The sequence below is a fragment of the Ruditapes philippinarum genome, unplaced genomic scaffold (genome assembly GCF_026571515.1).
Source record: "Ruditapes philippinarum isolate M1 unplaced genomic scaffold, ASM2657151v2 ctg890_1_1_1_1, whole genome shotgun sequence".
Classification (NCBI taxonomy): Eukaryota; Metazoa; Mollusca; class Bivalvia; order Venerida; family Veneridae; genus Ruditapes; species Ruditapes philippinarum.
The window spans coordinates 149,458-168,073 of NW_026861270.1; the positions used below are offsets into that span (position 1 = coordinate 149,458).

Consider the following 18,616-nt stretch of genomic DNA (forward strand, 5'->3'; position numbering starts at 1 on the left):
ACCTTTTTTTATTCGTTTAAAATATATGGCTAATATTTCACATTCATTCCTACTTTCTTGGTTACACGCATAAAACATTCTCTTAAACCATTATTGAAACATTATAACATTCATGTTGCCCTTTCTAAAGAAATATAAGATTATTTGTTTTGAGACATAACTATGCCTTTATTGTCTGATTATAATGACAATAATGAATTCTACTTACCGTCTTGCTTTAATAAGAATGTACTCTGCACATTTGTGTGATGATTTTCCCTCCAAATATTTCAGTCATATAAATATTGATATAATACTATTTATATCAAAATTAAGCAAAACAGTAGTCTAAAGCATTTTTGTTATACATGTTCTTTAAACTTAACTTAAATAAAGAATTTTTAACAACATAATTTAAAAATAAGATAACTCTGTATTTTGAAATTCTTTATGATGTATGAGTTGCATACCATTTATGAAAATGAAGGATTGCATCAGAAAAAATAGAATGAAAGTTGAATAGTCATTAGCAAGGGCAGTTTAAATGTAAATTATAACAGCAGAGTGGCGCAGTGGAAGCGTGCTGGGCCCATAACCCAGAGGTCCGAGGATCGAAACCTCGCTCTGCTATGACTTTTTTTTAAATTCGTTTAAAATATATGGCTAATATTTACAAATACTGTTAGAATGGAATGCATAAAAATGGCATCATTATTATATATTAAAGAAATTCATATTCCGGTCACATACATGACGAATAAAAAATGCTGAAACCCTTGCATTATTTGAAAATTAAATGAAATATGTATAACAAGCTAAAAGATAAGGACTTTATTTTATAAAAATGACTGAAACATTTGTCATATAATGTGATACATGTAATAATGAAATTATTTTTGTTCATAATATGCGATCTCAAACAGTTTCCATTATTTTTTTTTTCTTTTTTTTTATGTCTGATACTATTCTACTTATCGTCATGCTTTGTCATGAGTAAATTTGTATCCTCTTTTTCCAAATTATTTCACTCATATAAATATACTGAACAAAAAAATATTTCCGAGACATAGTGTTATCTAAGAAAAGTCAAAATGTCGAATGAGGTACATATATTCGGGCAAACGATTATTTGACAGATAAAACAAATTTTAACTCGAGTTTAACTCGTTTTACAGGAGAAATTCGCTGAACGCTATTTTCATTGCATGCACGGACCAGTAGATTCGTATATATCTTATAACCCTTTCAGGATAATTTTATAGACTTTCATGTCATAAACAAAAAAAGACGTTACTTTTTTTCAGTTATCTTTCTTTTTTTTTGACATGCCTCGAATTCTGCACAATTTGCGCGAACTGTCATTGGCATGTTTAACTTTCTTAGCCGGATATGAGTGACAGCGTTGGGTAAGATTATGGTTACAATTATCCAGAGATTTTAAATTATTGACATTTTATATAGAAACTATCAAGTTAATATGAATTAAGATATTATGAAAGGAGATAAAAAAAGTACCTTTGTTAATACAGGTAAAGAATACATAAATAAATTAATTCAATACAATGATTTGGTAAAATTACTATTCAATTATTTTTATTCATTTGAAATTAATTATAAAATGGGCTACATTTAAGCGTGTTAGTAACCCAAATTTACACTGTTTTCCATAATGTTTTAAAATTCAAACAAGTAAGTGATTTATCACATTCTCGTTTGTTCGTTTCTTAGATACAAGATAACTATGTATTTGCAGTAGATACATATGGTAAGTGGAGTTGCGTACCTTTTATGAAAATAAGGGATTGCATCAGTAAAATATAATGAAGTACTATAATAATCTATATTGAATATATGTGCAATGTGTTTTCAAATCGTGAATTATAACAGCAGAGTGGCGCAGTGGAAGCGTGCTGGGCCCATAACCCAGAGGTCCGAGGATCGAAACCTCGCTCTGCTATGACCTTTTTTTATTCGTTTAAAATATATGGCTAATATTTCACATTCATTCCTACTTTCTTGGTTACACGCATAAAACATTCTCTTAAACCATTATTTAAACATTATAACATTCATGTTGCCCTTTCTAAAGAAATAATAAGATTATTTGTTTTGAGACATAATATGCCTTTATTGTCTGATTATAATGACAATAATGAATTCTTCTTACCGTCTTGCTTTAATAAGAATGTACTCTGCACATTTGTGTTGATGATTTTTCCCTCCAAAATTATTTCAGTCATATAAATATTGATATGATACTATCTATATCAAAATTAAGCAAAACAGTAGTCTAAAGCATTTTTGTTATACATGTTCTTTAACTTAACTTAAATAAAGAATTTTTAACAACATAATTTAAAAATAAGATAACTCTGTATTTTGAAATTCTTTATGATGTATGGAGTTGCATACCATTTATGAAAATGAAGGATTGCATCAGAAAAATAGAATGAAAGTTGAATAGTCATTAGCAAGGGCAGTTTAAATGTAAATTATAACAGCAGAGTGGCGCAGTGGAAGCGTGCTGGGCCCATAACCCAGAGGTCCGAGGATCGAAACCTCGCTCTGCTATGACTTTTTTTAAATTCGTTTAAAATATATGGCTAATATTTACAATACTGTTAGAATGGAATGCATAAAAAATGGCATCATTATTATTTATTAAAGAAATTCATATTCCGGTCACGTACATGACGAATAAAAAATTCTGAAACCCTTGCATTATTTGAAAATTAAATGAAATATGTATAACAAGCTAAAAGATAAGGACTTTATTTTATAAAAATGACTGAAACATTGTCATATAATGTGATACATGTAATAATGAAATCATTTTGTTCATTATATGCGATCTCAAACAGTTTCCACTAGATTTTTTTCCCTTTTTTATGTCTGATACTATTCTACTTATCGTCATGCTTTGTCATGAGTAAATTTGTATCCTCTTTTTCCAAATTATTTCACTCATATAAATATACTGAACAAAAAAATATTTCCGAGACATAGCGTTATCTAAGAAAAGTCAAAATGTCGAATGAGGTACATATATTCGGGCAAACGATTATTTGACAGATAAAACAAATTTTAACTCGATTTTAACTCGTTTTACAGGAGAAATTCGCTGAACGCTATTTTCATTGCATGCACGGACCAGTAGATTCGTATATATCTTATAAACCCTTTCAGGATAATTTTATAGACTTTCATGTCATAAACAAAAAAGACGTTACTTTTTTTCAGTTATCTTTCTTTTTTTTTGACATGCCTCGAATTCTGCACAATTTGCGCGAACTGTCATTGGCATGTTTTAACTTTCTTAGCCGGATATGAGTGACAGCGTTGGGTAAGATTATGGTTACAATTATCCAGAGATTTTAAATTATTGACATTTTATATAGAAACTATCAAGTTAATATGAATTAGAGATATTATGAAAGGAGATAAAAAAAGTACCTTTGTTAATACAGGTAAAGAATACATAAATACATTAATTCAATACAATGATTTGGTAAAATTACTATTCAATTATTTTTATTCATTTGAAATTAATTATAAAATGGGCTACATTTAAGCGTGTTAGTAACCCAAATTTACACTGTTTTCCAGAATGTTTTAAAATTCAAACAAGTAAGTGATTTATCACATTCTCGTTTGTTCGTTTCTTAGATACAAGATAACTATGTATTTGCAGTAGATACATATGGTAAGTGGAGTTGCGTACCTTTTATGAAAATGAGGGATTGCATCAGAAAAATATAATGAAGTACTATAATAATCTATATTGAATATATGTGCAATGTGGTTTCAAATCGTGAATTATAACAGCAGAGTGGCGCAGTGGAAGCGTGCTGGGCCCATAACCTATAGGTCCGAGGATCGAAACCTCGCTCTGCTATGACCTTTTTTTATTCGTTTAAAATATATGGCTAATATTTCACATTCATTCCTACTTTCTTGGTTACACGCATAAAACATTCTCTTAAACCATTATTGAAACATTATAACATTCATGTTGCCCTTTCTAAAGAAATATAAGATTATTTGTTTTGAGACATACTATGCCTTTATTGTCTGATTATAATGACAATAATGAATTCTACTTACCGTCTTGCTTTAATAAGAATGTACTCTGCACATTTGTGTGATGATTTTCCCTCCAAATTATTTCAGTCATATAAATATTGATATGCTACTATTTATATCAAAATTAAGCAAAACAGTAGTCTAAAGCATTTTTGTTATACATGTTCTTTAACTTAACTTAAATAAAGAATTTTTAACAACATAATTTAAAAATAAGATAACTCTGTATTTTGAAATTCTTTATGATGTATGGAGTTGCATACCATTTATGAAAATGAAGGATTGCATCAGAAAAATAGAATGAAAGTTGAATAGTCATTAGCAAGGGCAGTTTAAATGTAAATTATAACAGCAGAGTGGCGCAGTGGAAGCGTGCTGGGCCCATAACCCAGAGGTCCGAGGATCGAAACCTCGCTCTGCTATGACTTTTTTTAAATTCGTTTAAAATATATATAGCTGATATTTACAATACTGTAAAAATGGAATGCATAAAAAAATGGCATCATTATTATTTATTAAAGAAGTTCATATTCCGGTCACATATATGACGAATAAAAAATGCTGAAACCCTTACATTATTTGAAAATTAAATGAAATATGTATAACAAGCTAAAAGATAAGGACTTTATTTTATAAAAATGACTGAAACATTGTCATATAATGTGATACATGTAATAATGAAATTATTTTGTTCATAATATGCGATCTCAAACAGTTTCCATTAGATTTTTTTCCTTTTTTTATGTCTGATACTATTCTACTTATCGTCATGCTTTGTCATGAGTAAATTTGTATCCTCTTTTTCCAAATTATTTCACTCATATAAATATACTGAACAAAAAAAATTTCCGAGACATAGTGTTATCTAAGAAAAGTCAAAATGTCAAATGAGGTACATATATTCGGGCAAACGATTATTTGACAGATAAAACAAATTTTAACTCGAGTTTAACTCGTTTTACAGGAGAAATTCGCTGAACGCTATTTTCATTGCATGCACGGACCAGTAGATTCGTATATATCTTATAAACCCTTTCAGGATAATTTTATAGACTTTCATGTCATAAACAAAAAAGACGTTACTTTTTTTCAGTTATCTTTCTTTTTTTTTGACATGCCTCGAATTCTGCACAATTTGCGCGAACTGTCATTGGCATGTTTAACTTTCTTAGCCGGATATGAGTGACAGCGTTGGGTAAGATTATGGTTACAATTATCCAGAGATTTTAAATTATTGACATTTTATATAGAAACTATCAAGTTAATATGAATTAGAGATATTATGAAAGGAGATAAAAAAAGTACCTTTGTTAATACAGGTAAAGAATACATAAATAAATTAATTCAATACAATGATTTGGTAAAATTACTATTCAATTATTTTTATTCATTTGAAATTAATTATAAAATGGGCTACATTTAAGCGTGTTAGTAACCCAAATTTACACTGTTTTCCATAATGTTTTAAAATTCAAACAAGTAAGTGATTTATCACATTCTCGTTTGTTCGTTTCTTAGATACAAGATAACTCTGTATTTGCAGTAGATACATATGATAAGTGGAGTTGCGTACCTTTTATGAAAATGAGGGATTGCATCAGAAAAATATAATGAAGTACTATAATAATCTATATTGAATATATGTGCAATGTGGTTTCAAATCGTGAATTATAACAGCAGAGTGGCGCAGTGGAAGCGTGCTGGGCCCATAACCCAGAGGTCCGAGGATCGAAACCTCGCTCTGCTATGACCTTTTTAATTCGTTTAAAATATATGGCTAATATTTCACATTCATTCCTACTTTCTTGGTTACACGCATAAAACATTCTCTTAAACCATTATTTAAACATTATAACATTCATGTTGCCCTTTCTAAAGAAATATAAGATTATTTGTTTTGAGACATAATATGCCTTTATTGTCTGATTATAATGACAATAATGAATTCTACTTACCGTCTTGCTTTAATAAGAATGTACTCTGCACATTTGTGTGATGATTTTCCCTCCAAAATATTTCAGTCATATAAATATTGATATGATACTATCTATATCAAAATTAAGCAAAACAGTAGTCTAAAGCATTTTTGTTATACATGTTCTTTAACTTAACTTAAATAAAGAATTTTTAACAACATAATTTAAAAATAAGATAACTCTGTATTTTGAAATTCTTTATGATGTATGGAGTTGCATACCATTTATGAAAATGAAGGATTGCATCAGAAAAATAGAATGAAAGTTGAATAGTCATTAGCAAGGGCAGTTTAAATGTAAATTATAACAGCAGAGTGGCGCAGTGGAAGCGTGCTGGGCCCATAACCCAGAGGTCCGAGGATCGAAACCTCGCTTTGCTATAACTTTTTTAATTCGTTTAAAATATATGGCTAATATTTACAATACTTTAAGAATGGAATGCATAAAATATGGAATTATTATTGTTTATTAAATAAATTCATATTCCGGTCACATACATGACGAATGAAAAATGCTGAAACACTTGAATTATTTGAAAATTAAATGAAATATGTATAACAAACCAAAAGATAAGAACTTTATTATTATCAAAATAACTGAAACATTGTCATATAATGTGATATATGTAATAATGAAATCATTTTAATTCATTATATGCGATCTCAAAGAGTTTCCGACTAGATTTTTTTCCAGACTTTTGTTCTTTCTTTCTTTTTTTTTTCTTATATGGCGTTACTCTATGCGTTGCGCATGCCGGCGGCCCTTTTTTTTTTATATTAATAGTAAATTTGCGGGTTGAGACATTTCATTTGATTTCCCCAAGCCCTTTGGGTCGGTCCCCGGCGGGGGTACAGAAACCGGGTTTTTCGCTTCAGTGATTTCAGTTCGCCTCCAATGGGGTTTTTTAATGCGGGCCCGGGAACAGGTTTTGGAAATGCTTTCCAAATACCAAAACCCTATATTTCGGTAATTAATTTCCCAAAAAAGATTTTTTAAAATTTTTGTACGTCCTTCCCGGGGAAATTTAAACTCGGTTTTCTCAAAAAAACTAAAAATAAAACCCTAAAAACTAAAATATTTCTTAAAAAGCCGACGGGGACCCAATCAAAGGGAAAAATTTTTTAACGTTTTTTTGGACTTTTTGAAAAATTTTGGGGTTTAAAACCTTTGCTCAAAAACTTTAAAAAAGGGGAAAAACGGAAACGAAAAAGGGGGGGGAAAAAAAAAGGGAAAGAACTTTTTTTCAATTGGGAAATCAAATTTAAAAAACATAATCGGAATTTGGTTGCTCTGTAACCAAAATATTGGGATTTTTTTCGCTGGGGGATTTTGACTTCCGTAAAAACTTTTTTTTCAACGGGTTTTAAAGACCCCGTCAAAACCTTTTTATTTATACCATGATGGGTTAAAATTTACCCTAAATAAGAAAACCCCCAAATTTTGTTTGAAAAATTTTTTGAAACCCAAAGTTTTTGCAATTTAACCCCTTTTCTAAACATTGGTGGTTTAAAAAACTAAGTTTCATACTGTTATTCCCGGGAAATCAAAGTAAAACCCTAAAACCCATACATTTTTTTTAAATTTTCGTCCCAATCTTTTTAAAAGGGATATTAAAATTTAAAAAAATTTTTAAACTTTGAAAAATTTTGGGGGTTTTAAAAAACGCTGTTACGTATAATTTTGTAAAAAGTTGAAAATCGAAACGTAATGGGGGGGTGTAAAATTAGGGATTAAATTTTCTTTCAATTTGGAGTTCAACAATTGTAAAAATCATCATCGGATTCGGTTGCTCTAGCATAACCAAATATATATTTTTTTACGCATGAGTGGATTTGACTTCCAGTATGAACTTCAACATATCGCCAGCGTTCAAGAATGTACTTCGTCAAGAACCTTCAATTTGATACCAGAACATGACTGTGTTTTTCATTTATAAACGAAAAAGTTATTGCGCCGTTTTTCCCGATGAGTGATTTTGTCTGCCATATTGAAACTCTCCTATCTCAGAAACAGTAAAAGATAGATCTATATAATAATACATTTCTGTATCTACTGGCAGAGATCTTTCAAACGGCATATAAATCTTAAGGGTTTTATGAAAAATGGTTTTAAAAACCTCCTAAATGCCATAACTCGAAAACAGCTAAAAATCGATGCCGAGAAACCTAGGGGGTTTTTTTTGAAGCATTCTGTCAGGTCTATCAGTTTGCGGATGTCGAAAAAAACCAAAAAATATATCGTAAAATGTTGCACAAAAGACGAAAACGCTTTTTTCTGTTGTATTTTTGTTCGGTTATAATAGTTTTTTTTTTTTAATTTTGCACGTTTTAAAACGTTTCTTTTCCAAAATGAGTTTAAAATTATGCCCCAGTGGTAAACTGACACTTCAACAAATAATTGATTACCCGCTTTTACTTTAGACGGATAAACTTTAACAGTTGAATGGAGCATTGTCCGCATTTCCGTCCCTAAATGAACACACGCCAGACATTGTGGCAACTTTTAAAGGGGATTAACTATAACTTTTCAATGGGCCATTGTTAGTGTTTTCCGTCTCTCAATAAACACACGCCAGACTATTGTGGCGACTTTAAAGGGGATTAACTTTGACATGATTACTTTTCATTGTGGAACATCCGTCCTTAAATAAATAAACGCTCGTCTATGTGACTATGATCACGTTCGGTGCACTCGTGACCTAATCTAAATATAACTTATGATGTCGCTTGTAAAAACGGGTCCAAAGCATGCGCAATAAGTACAATTACATGTATGATTTGGAGTCATTTTATAACCGGACGTCTAGCAGGAAACATCGTCAACAAAGTATTATTTTCAGGTAAAATGTATTTATTTTTATACATTGTTTAATGTTTAAGTTTAAATGAAATGAATAATTTCGTTTTATATATTTATTTTTGCATCAATATAGTTCGTTTTTAATTCAATCCTTGTATGGATAAAATCTATATGCATATTTAAATATATTTCGTATATAGTTCTTTTTATCTGTATTTATTTTTACATGTTATAAAGTACTTTTTTCACTAATATTGTTCAACAATTTATTTACTAATACTCGTTTGATAAGTTTTGATAATAAAATAAAATTGGATTTCTCTGTATTATCTTGTCAGTCTCTCCGTTTAAGGGCTTAGCACCTGAAAGACGTTACTTTTAGCTCTGTAGTTATCTTTTTTTGACATGCCTGCGAATTTCCGCATGTGTACAATTTGCGCAAATTAGAAAATGGCCGCCGCGCTGTCATTGCATATACTACTAATTCGTACTATATCTTATAAATTGTTTAACTTTCTTAGCTTTTTTCAGTTATTTTTTTTTTATTTTTTGACATGCCTCGAATATGCACAAGTGCGCGAACTGTCATTGCGTTGGGTGAAGTAAGATTATGGTTACAATTATCCAGAGATTTAAAATTATTGACATTTTATATGGAAAACTATCGAGTTAACATAAATTAAAGATATTATAAAAGGAGATAAAAAAGTACCTTTTGTTAATACAGGTAAAGAATACATGAATAAATTAATTCAATACAATGATTTGGTAAAATTACTATTGAATTATTTTTATTCATTTGAAATTAATTATAAAATGGGCTACTTTAAGCGTGTTTACTTAGTAACCCAAATTTAACTGTTTTCCATAATGTTTTAAAAATCAAACAAGTAAATGATTTATGACATTCTCGTTTGTTCGTTATTTAGATATAAGATAACTCTGTACTTGCAGTAGATACATATGATAAGTGGAGTTTCGTACCTTTCATGAATGAGATATTGCATCAGAAAAATATGAGTTAATATAATAATCTAGTTTAACTATTGAATAAATGTGTAATGTGGTTTTAGATCGTGGGTTATAACAGCAGAGTGGCGCAGTGGAAGCGTGCTGGGCCCATAACCCAGAGGTCCGAGGATCGAAACCTCGCTCTGCTATGACTTTTTTAATTCGTTTAAATAATATGGCTTATATTTCAAGTTCATTCCTACTTTCTTGGTAACACACATCAAACATTCTCTTAAACCATTATTTAAACATTATAACATTCATGTTTGCCCTATCTAAGGAAATAAAAAAATATTTGTTTTGAGACATAATATTCCTCTATTGTCGGATTATAATGACAATAATGAATTCTACTTACCGTCTTGCTTTAATAAGAATGTACTCAGCACATTTTTGTGATGATTTTTCCCTCCAAAATATTTCAGTCATATAAATATCGATATAATACTATCTATATCAAAATTAAGCAAAACAGTAGTCTAAAGCATTTTTGTTAAACATGTTCTTTAACTTAACTTAAATAAAGAATTTTTAATAACACAATTTAAAAATAAGATAACTCTGTATTTTGAAATTCTTTATGATGTATGGAGTTGCATACCATTTATGAAAATGAAAGATTGCATCAGAAAAATAGAATGAAAGTTGAATAGTCATTAACAAGGGCAGTTTGAATGTTAATTATAACAGCAGAGTGGCGCAGTGGAAGCGTGCTGGGCCCATAACCCAGAGGTCCGAGGATCGAGGTACATATATTCGGGCAAACGATTATTTGACAGATAAAACAAATTTTAACTCGAGTTTAACTCGTTTTACAGGAGAAATCCGCTGAACGCTATTTTCATTGCATGCACGGACCAGTAGATTCGTATATATCTTATTAACCCTTTCAGGATAATTTTATAGACTTTCATGTCAAAAACAAAAAGGACGTTACTTTTTTTCAGTTATTTTTTTTTTTGACATGCCTCGAATTCCGCACAATTTGCGCGAACTGTCATTGGCATGTTTAACTTTCTTAGCCGGATATGAGTGACAGCGTTGGGTAAGATTATGGTTACAATTATCCAGAGATTTAAAATTATTGACATTTTATATAGAAACTATCAAGTTAACATAAATTAAAGATATTATAAAAGGAGATAAAAAAAGTACCTTTGTTAATACAGGTAAAGAATACATGAATAAATTAATTCAATACAATGATTTGGTAAAATTACTATTGAATTATTTTTATTCATTTGAAATTAATTATAAAATGGGCTACTTTTAAGCGTGTTACTTAGTAACCCAAATTTACACTGTTTTCCATAATGTTTTAAAAATCAAATAAGTAAGTGATTTATGACATTCTCGTTTGTTCGTTTCTTAGATGCAAGATAACTCTGTACTTGCAGTAGATACATATGATAAGTGGAGTTGCGTACCTTTTATGAAAATGAGGGATTGCATCAGAAATTATAATGAAGGACTGTAATAATCTATATTTAATATATGTGCAATGTGGTTTCAAATCGTGAATTATAACAGCAGAGTGGCGCAGTGGAAGCGTGCTGGGCCCATAACCCAGAGGTCCGAGGATCGAAACCTCGCTCTGCTATGACTTTTTTAATTCGTTTAAATATATGGCTTATATTTCACGTTCATTCCTACTTTCTTGGTAACACACATCAAACATTCTCTTAAACCATTATTTAAACATTATAACATTCATGTTGCCCTATCTAAGGAAATAAAAAAATATTTGTTTTGAGACATAATATTCCTCTATTGTCGGATTATAATGACAATAATGAATTCTACTTACCGTCTTGCTTTAATAAGAATGTACTCAGCACATTTTTGTGATGATTTTTCCCTCCAAAATATTTCAGTCATATAAATATCGATATAATACTATCTATATCAAAATTAAGCAAAACAGTAGTCTAAAGCATTTTTGTTATACATGTTCTTTAACTTAACTTAAATAAAGAATTTTTAATAACACAATTTAAAAATAAGATAACTCTGTATTTTGAAATTCTTTATGATGTATGGAGTTGCATACCATTTATGAAAATGAAGGATTGCATCAGAAAAATAGAATGAAAGTTGAATAGTCATTAACAAGGGCAGTTTGAATGTTAATTATAACAGCAGAGTGGCGCAGTGGAAGCGTGCTGGGCCCATAACCCAGAGGTCCGAGGATCGAAACCTCGCTCTGCTATGACTTTTTTTTAAATTCGTTTAAAACATATGGCTAATATTTACAAAACTGTTAGAATGGAATGCATAAAAAATGGCATCATTATTATTTATTAAAGAAATTCATATTCCGGTCACATACATGACGAATAAAAAATGCTGAAACCCTTGCATTATTTGAAAATTAAATGAAATATGTATAACAAGCTAAAAGATAAGGACTTTATTTTATAAAAATGACTGAAACATTGTCATATAATGTGATACATGTAATTATGAAATCATTTGTGTTCATTATATGCGATCTCAAACAGTTTCCACTAGATTTTTTTCTTTTTTTCTTCTTTTTTTTAATGTCTGATACTATTCTACTTATCGTCATGCTTTGTCATGAGTAAATTTGTATCCTCTTTTTCCAAAAAAAAATTCCGAGACATAGTGTTATCTAAGAAAAGTCAAAATGTCAAATGAGATACATATATTCGGGCAAACGATTATTTGACCGATAAAATAAATTTTGACTCGATTTTTACTCGTTTTGCAGGAGAAATCCGCTGAACGCTGTTTTCATTGCATGCATGGACCAGTAGATTCGTGTATATTTTATAAAACCTTACAGGATAATTTTATAGACATTTTATATAGAATCTATCAAGTTCACATAAATTTTAGATATTATAAAACGCGATGAAAAAGTACCTTTGTTTATACAGGTAAAGAATACTCAATACAATATTTTTGTAAAATAAATATTGAGTTATTTTTCTAATTTGAAATTTATTATAAAATGGACTACTTATAAGCGTCTTAGTAACCCAGATGTACACTGTTTACCATAATGTATCAAAATCAAACAAGTAAGTGATTTATGTTCGTTTCTAAGATATAAGATAACTCTGAACTTGCAGTAGATAAATATGATAAGTGGAGTTGCGTACCTTTTATGAAAATGAGGGACTGCATCAGAAAAATATAATGAAGTACTATAATAATCTATATTGAATATATGTGCAAGGTAGTTTCAAATCGTGGATTATAACAGCAGAGTGGCGCAGTGGAAGCGTGCTGGGCCCATAACCCAGAGGTCCGAGGATCGAAACCTCGCTCTACTATGACCTTTTTAATTCGTTTAAAATAAATGGCTAATATTACACATTCATTCCTACTTTCTTGGTTACACACATCAAACATTCTCTTAAACCATTATTTAAACATGATAATAATTATGTTTGCCTTTTCTAAATAAATAAATGATTATTTGTTTTGAGACATAATATGCCTTTATTGTCTGATTATAATGACAATTATGAATTTTACTTACCGTCTTGCTTTAATATAAGAATGCACTCAGGAGAATGTGTGATGATGCTTCCCCCTCCCCCCCCCCAAAAAAAAAAATAAAAAAATATTTCACTTATATAAATATTGATATGATACTACATGATGTATCTATTACTATTAATTAGGCAAGACACTGGTGCGTCAGTCTCATAATCACAAATAAATAAGAGCTTTCTGAAGGTCGTGAGTTCGATCCTCACGCGGGGCTAGTTACTTTTTTTTAACGTATCCGAGATTATTTCATATCAACATGCATATTAACGATTCATATATGATGTGAAAACAGTTACATTCATGAACTTACTCAGTATAATAATTTAAACGAGAATTTATTCTACCTACTGGATCAAAGGTTTCAATTAAATGGACATGATCTATCTGGTGAACAGATATAGTTACAGAGCATGCATGCAACTGACAAAGGACAGAAAACTTAAGCTATGACAATTCCATGTCGTAATACAATATTCTAGCAGTTTTAGTTCATTCAGGTGCCCCGGTAAATGAAAACTTAACTATAATATATATTATATTACGGTCAAAGTTACGCCATAAGTCAAATATCTCTGGCCAATTCATTAAGCTATTCTTTTCTTCCACCTATTCCATGGGGGGGAACTATTACACGAAGGATTGGGGAGAACTGTTACACGAAGGATGGGGGGGACTGTTACACACAAATATTTGGGGGGACTGTTACACGAAGGATGGGGGGACTGTTACACGAAGGATGGGGAGACTGTTACACGAAGGATGGGGGACTGTTACACGAAGGATGGGGGGGACTGTTACACGAAGGATGGGGGGACTGTTACACGAAGGATGGGGGAACTGTTACACGAAGGATGGGGGGACTGTTACACGAAGGATGGGGGAACTGTTACACGAAGGATGGGGGGACTGTTACACGAAGGATGGGGGGAACTGTTACACGAAGGATGGGGGAAACTGTTACACAAATGATGGGGGGACTGTTACACGAAGGATGGGGGGAACTGTTACACGAAGGATGGGGGGGACTGTTACACGAAGGATGGGGGGAACTGTTACACGAAGGATGGGGGGGGGCTACTGTTACACGAAGGATGGGGGACTGTTACACGAAGGATGGGGGGAACTGTTACACGAAGGATGGGGGAACTGTTACACGAAGGATGGGGGAACTGTTACACGAAGGATAGGGGGCAAGTGTTACACGAAGGATGGGGGACTGTTACACGAAGGATAGGGGACTGTTACACGAAGGATGGGGGGAACTGTTTCACGAAGGATGGGGGGACTGTTACACGAAGGATGGGGGGAACTGTTACACGAAGGATGGGGGGAACTGTTACACGAAGGATGGGGGACTGTTACACGAAGGATGGGGACTGTTACACGAAGGATGGGGGGCTGTTACACGAAGGATGGGGGGACTGTTACACGAAGGATGGGGGGACTGTTACACGAAGGATGGGGGACTGTCACACGAAGGATGGATTCAGATTTTATTACCAAATACATGTGGACATTATATCCATGGGTACACAGCATATACATACACACGCACGCACACACACATTCACACGCACACCAACATCCACACACACGCACGCACGCACGCACGCACGCATACATACATACATACATACATACATACATACATACAATATCAAGTTCATTAAACATATATAACAAATATTTAACATTTACTGTATATTTGAATATTTGAGACAAAAGTTTGGTTTTATATGAACTGAATAATCATATTACAGCAAGGTTTAAATAAAGCACACGTTTAGCATAATGATATCAATTAAGTAACATTACATTTACCTTCCTAGCTAAAATAATTTACGAATATTCAACCTTTGTTCTTAATTCAAACATTTTAAAGATAAACATTGATAACTTTCTGGAGTTTTTATTATAATTTGTCGGGTGTTCTTGAGATAATTGCCACGGAGTTCTTTGGAAAACGTTTGTATATACTACAAGAACAATCGCCAGAAATTAAAGTTTTATGATTAAGCTTGCCTTACATCTTGTATTATGTGTTTAAAACCTGGTAGTTTTGAGTAAAATTTCCAAATTATGTGCACGTATTGACCGGTTTATTTCTGGTATCCATCCTTGCCACACATTATTATCTAATTATATTGCAAAGTTACCAACATAAATCCCCGGGTAACATTTATACCCGATTTTTCAAGTGTCCTGGAGTTTGTTTGTGTTTTTTTTTTATAATTCTGAAGATGTACTAGAGTTCTTATGATAACTTTTGTTACTGCCAGTGTGTTTCTTACGCAAAATCACGGCACGTTTTAGCGTTATTTAACATTCAATATAATCTATACTGAAAAGATGTTATTGTTTTTTGATGTTTTGTGTTTGTGTTTCTATATATTATCTAGGATGTCACATTTAAAACATGTTATTTGTTTTTCTACAATGGTATACATGTACGAGGGATGTTCGAAATGTATTGCTTATTTCTATCTGGAGACTTCAAATTTCAATTTAGCTCAAAAGTGTTCATTTCAAGCCGGTGGCTAGAAATGTAAAATTGCAGCCGATGTATCCAGTTCTTGAAGGCGTCACGGTACGCTAATTTGGGCATAGTAATAAGGTACTGATGAATGGCAGATCCAAGTGTCTGTCGGGACTTGTATTTCCGCCCAGCAAGGAAGGATTTCAATTTCGGAAACAAAAAGAAATCACATGGGGGCAAGGTCTGGAGAATACGGTGGTGAGGCAAAACAGTTACTTTTTCTTTTTTCAAAAACGCCAAACTATTGTGGAGGTATGAGCGGGGGCATTGTCATGAAGAAGACGGATATGCTTAAAACCAGTGACAGGACGTCGTTTGTTATAATACTTTTTTCAGTTTCTTTAGTACTACGTCTTTGCAGTACTTCCCAGTGATACTTTTGCCCTTTTTCACCGGCACTTTTATTGCGACTCCTTCACCAGAGAAGAAAATTGCATACAAAACCTTCTTTGCACTCAAAACCGTTTGGCAATTATTGGGTGTTTGTTGTGTTTAGTGGCCCAGATTATGTTGCTTACTTTTCTGACGGGCTCAAAATAATGAACTTACGTTTCATCACCTGTGACGACATTGGCAAACTGTTTTTTGTCATATTTTGGAAACATTTGAAGCAGCTTTTTGGCCACGTTAACCCGTTGCCTCTTTTGCTCATCGGTCAACAGATGAGGCACCCATATAGCAGAAATCTTTATGACTTTCAAATGCTTCTTCAAAATAAAGTGGACCGTTGATAGTGATATGCCTACCTTTCATGCAATATCACGAACTGTAAATGTGGCATCTCCTTCAATGATATCCTTTATTTTGGAAACGATTTCGTTAGGAGATGCAGATTTTGACCTACCTGATTTTGGTGCATTTTGATGCACTCTACACCAGACTCAAATTTCTTTTTCCATCGCCTAACTGTGTCATAAGACACACAAGAAGGCCCATAAGCAGTAGAAAGTTCAGTCATCAACTGCTTCAAAGAGCAATCAAGTTTTTTGAGCAAGCTTTGATGTAAGCCCGTATTTCGACGCTTCTACCAACCATTTTTGCGACGGACGCGCCCTCAGGCGCGTTCAGAGCTAAGTCATCTACACATGGGATTTCGTTGGCTACATTCGCGCAATGTGTCCTAAACCAATTAACAGCCCAAGAAATAGTACATGAATTTGATCCTTCAAAACTCCCATACTTTGTCTGGATATCTTAATGTCTTCCATATTTAGCCTTTTCAATTTCAAATTAAGTTATCCAAGTTAAAATATGAACGTATATTATTGATAAAAACGTTGTAGTCCCGTAGTATTATTGCGCAATATGCAAATTACTGCTGAAACGATTTACCGCTGTCGAAAAAGTAGGACAGCAAATTATACTACAATAAAGGTGTAACCTCTGAGTTCCAAGACATTATTAGTAGGAAATAAATATTTCTACATTATACAAAACATTATTATTAACAAATCAAAAGTTTTTCGTGACTCTAGGATAACTCGCGCATTAATAAAAGAAGAACTATTTTCGTGACTCATACCGCGGGTTTAGCTGAATATTCAGCAGTTATTAATATATTAGATACAGTACAATGGCTAGTATAAATATCTATTTTTGAAAATGCATGTAAGACACTTTACCGCCATGTAGTCTTTCATGGTAAGGAAGTTATAATATCAGTTCTACTTCCGATTCTTGTGGTTTGTTTACATATTTTACCAGGTCATGATATGAGTTAACCTTCGCTATTCTAATAATAGATTCTGCTTCACCTGTTCTGATTTTTGGACAGGCGATTAGGAAGTACACATTAAACATGTAATTAATAAACCAGCGGATTGTAATGCAATACTTTTAGAAATGCTTTACAATTGTAAGAAGCAAACAAGTTGAAAATGGAATTTAGTGTGAAGTTGAAAAGGACAACTAAACACTGTAGTGCTTAAGTGACATTTAAATTAAAATAAAAACGATGTGCTCTGGCCTCTACGTCTTTATACCTTGTAAATAAAAAAATCTAAGAAATACACTATTAATTGCTGATGATTTTAACCAATTTTTTTTTAAATGAGACACATCCAAGGGAAATAAAAATACAAATGACTTATATTTTATTGTCTGTATGCCCACTATGATATAACACGAAGCAATTCTAAATAGCATTCTCAAATGTATAATGTATTATGTTTGAAGTTTATTTGCCTGGATTTATTCTAGAAATATTTCGTTGATAGTTTTTTTTCTATTTACATATCATTTCTTAGAATAAATCGATAAGGACACTGATTTACAAGTTTGACCAGAGTTTTTAGGCATACATTTCATTCTGTATTTAAGTGCTTGAAAGTAGAAAATCTGAATTATTTCAATTTGGGACACAAAATATATTGCTCTACAAATCTCGAACTTGTATGGAACAAATTTTCTCTGTTATATATTTTGTGTTTTTTTTTTTGTTTTTTGGTTTTTTTTTTCTAAAAGAAGCCTTAATGTCTCTCCGGTTGCATGTCCGTCGCATTCAGTGCTGCAGCACTTTGATTACTACAGTGGTCAATGACTGCGTGTATTTAAATGGCAAAACTTAGTCTAACAACCGTTGTGTAGGTAATACTAGGTATTGAATTACCCTATACAGGTATGTATTGGTTTTTATCGTGTTCCACGTGGATCAGGAGATAGAGGACAATAAGCAGTTCTTTTCGAACAGCCCTCGTATCTTCATGTGATA

General features: G+C 32.0%; 9 non-coding genes across 9 annotated transcripts; all 9 read left to right on the plus strand.

Moving 5' to 3' along the window:
* Nucleotides 1-537: 537 nt before the first annotated feature.
* Nucleotides 538-609, plus strand: Trnam-cau (transfer RNA methionine (anticodon CAU)). Its single transcript has one exon. It is a non-coding gene; the product is annotated as a tRNA-Met (tRNA).
* Nucleotides 610-1,864: 1,255 nt separating this feature from the next.
* Trnam-cau (transfer RNA methionine (anticodon CAU)) lies at nt 1,865-1,936 on the plus strand. The gene has a single exon. It is a non-coding gene; the product is annotated as a tRNA-Met (tRNA).
* Nucleotides 1,937-2,478: 542 nt separating this feature from the next.
* On the plus strand, nt 2,479-2,550 carry Trnam-cau (transfer RNA methionine (anticodon CAU)). Its single transcript has one exon. It is a non-coding gene; the product is annotated as a tRNA-Met (tRNA).
* A 1,862-nt stretch (nt 2,551-4,412) lies between these two features.
* Nucleotides 4,413-4,484, plus strand: Trnam-cau (transfer RNA methionine (anticodon CAU)). The gene has a single exon. It is a non-coding gene; the product is annotated as a tRNA-Met (tRNA).
* Nucleotides 4,485-5,737: 1,253 nt separating this feature from the next.
* On the plus strand, nt 5,738-5,809 carry Trnam-cau (transfer RNA methionine (anticodon CAU)). The gene has a single exon. It is a non-coding gene; the product is annotated as a tRNA-Met (tRNA).
* Nucleotides 5,810-6,346: 537 nt separating this feature from the next.
* On the plus strand, nt 6,347-6,418 carry Trnam-cau (transfer RNA methionine (anticodon CAU)). The gene has a single exon. It is a non-coding gene; the product is annotated as a tRNA-Met (tRNA).
* A 3,507-nt stretch (nt 6,419-9,925) lies between these two features.
* On the plus strand, nt 9,926-9,997 carry Trnam-cau (transfer RNA methionine (anticodon CAU)). The gene has a single exon. It is a non-coding gene; the product is annotated as a tRNA-Met (tRNA).
* A 1,379-nt stretch (nt 9,998-11,376) lies between these two features.
* Trnam-cau (transfer RNA methionine (anticodon CAU)) lies at nt 11,377-11,448 on the plus strand. Its single transcript has one exon. It is a non-coding gene; the product is annotated as a tRNA-Met (tRNA).
* A 537-nt stretch (nt 11,449-11,985) lies between these two features.
* On the plus strand, nt 11,986-12,057 carry Trnam-cau (transfer RNA methionine (anticodon CAU)). The gene has a single exon. It is a non-coding gene; the product is annotated as a tRNA-Met (tRNA).
* Nucleotides 12,058-18,616: the final 6,559 nt, after the last annotated feature.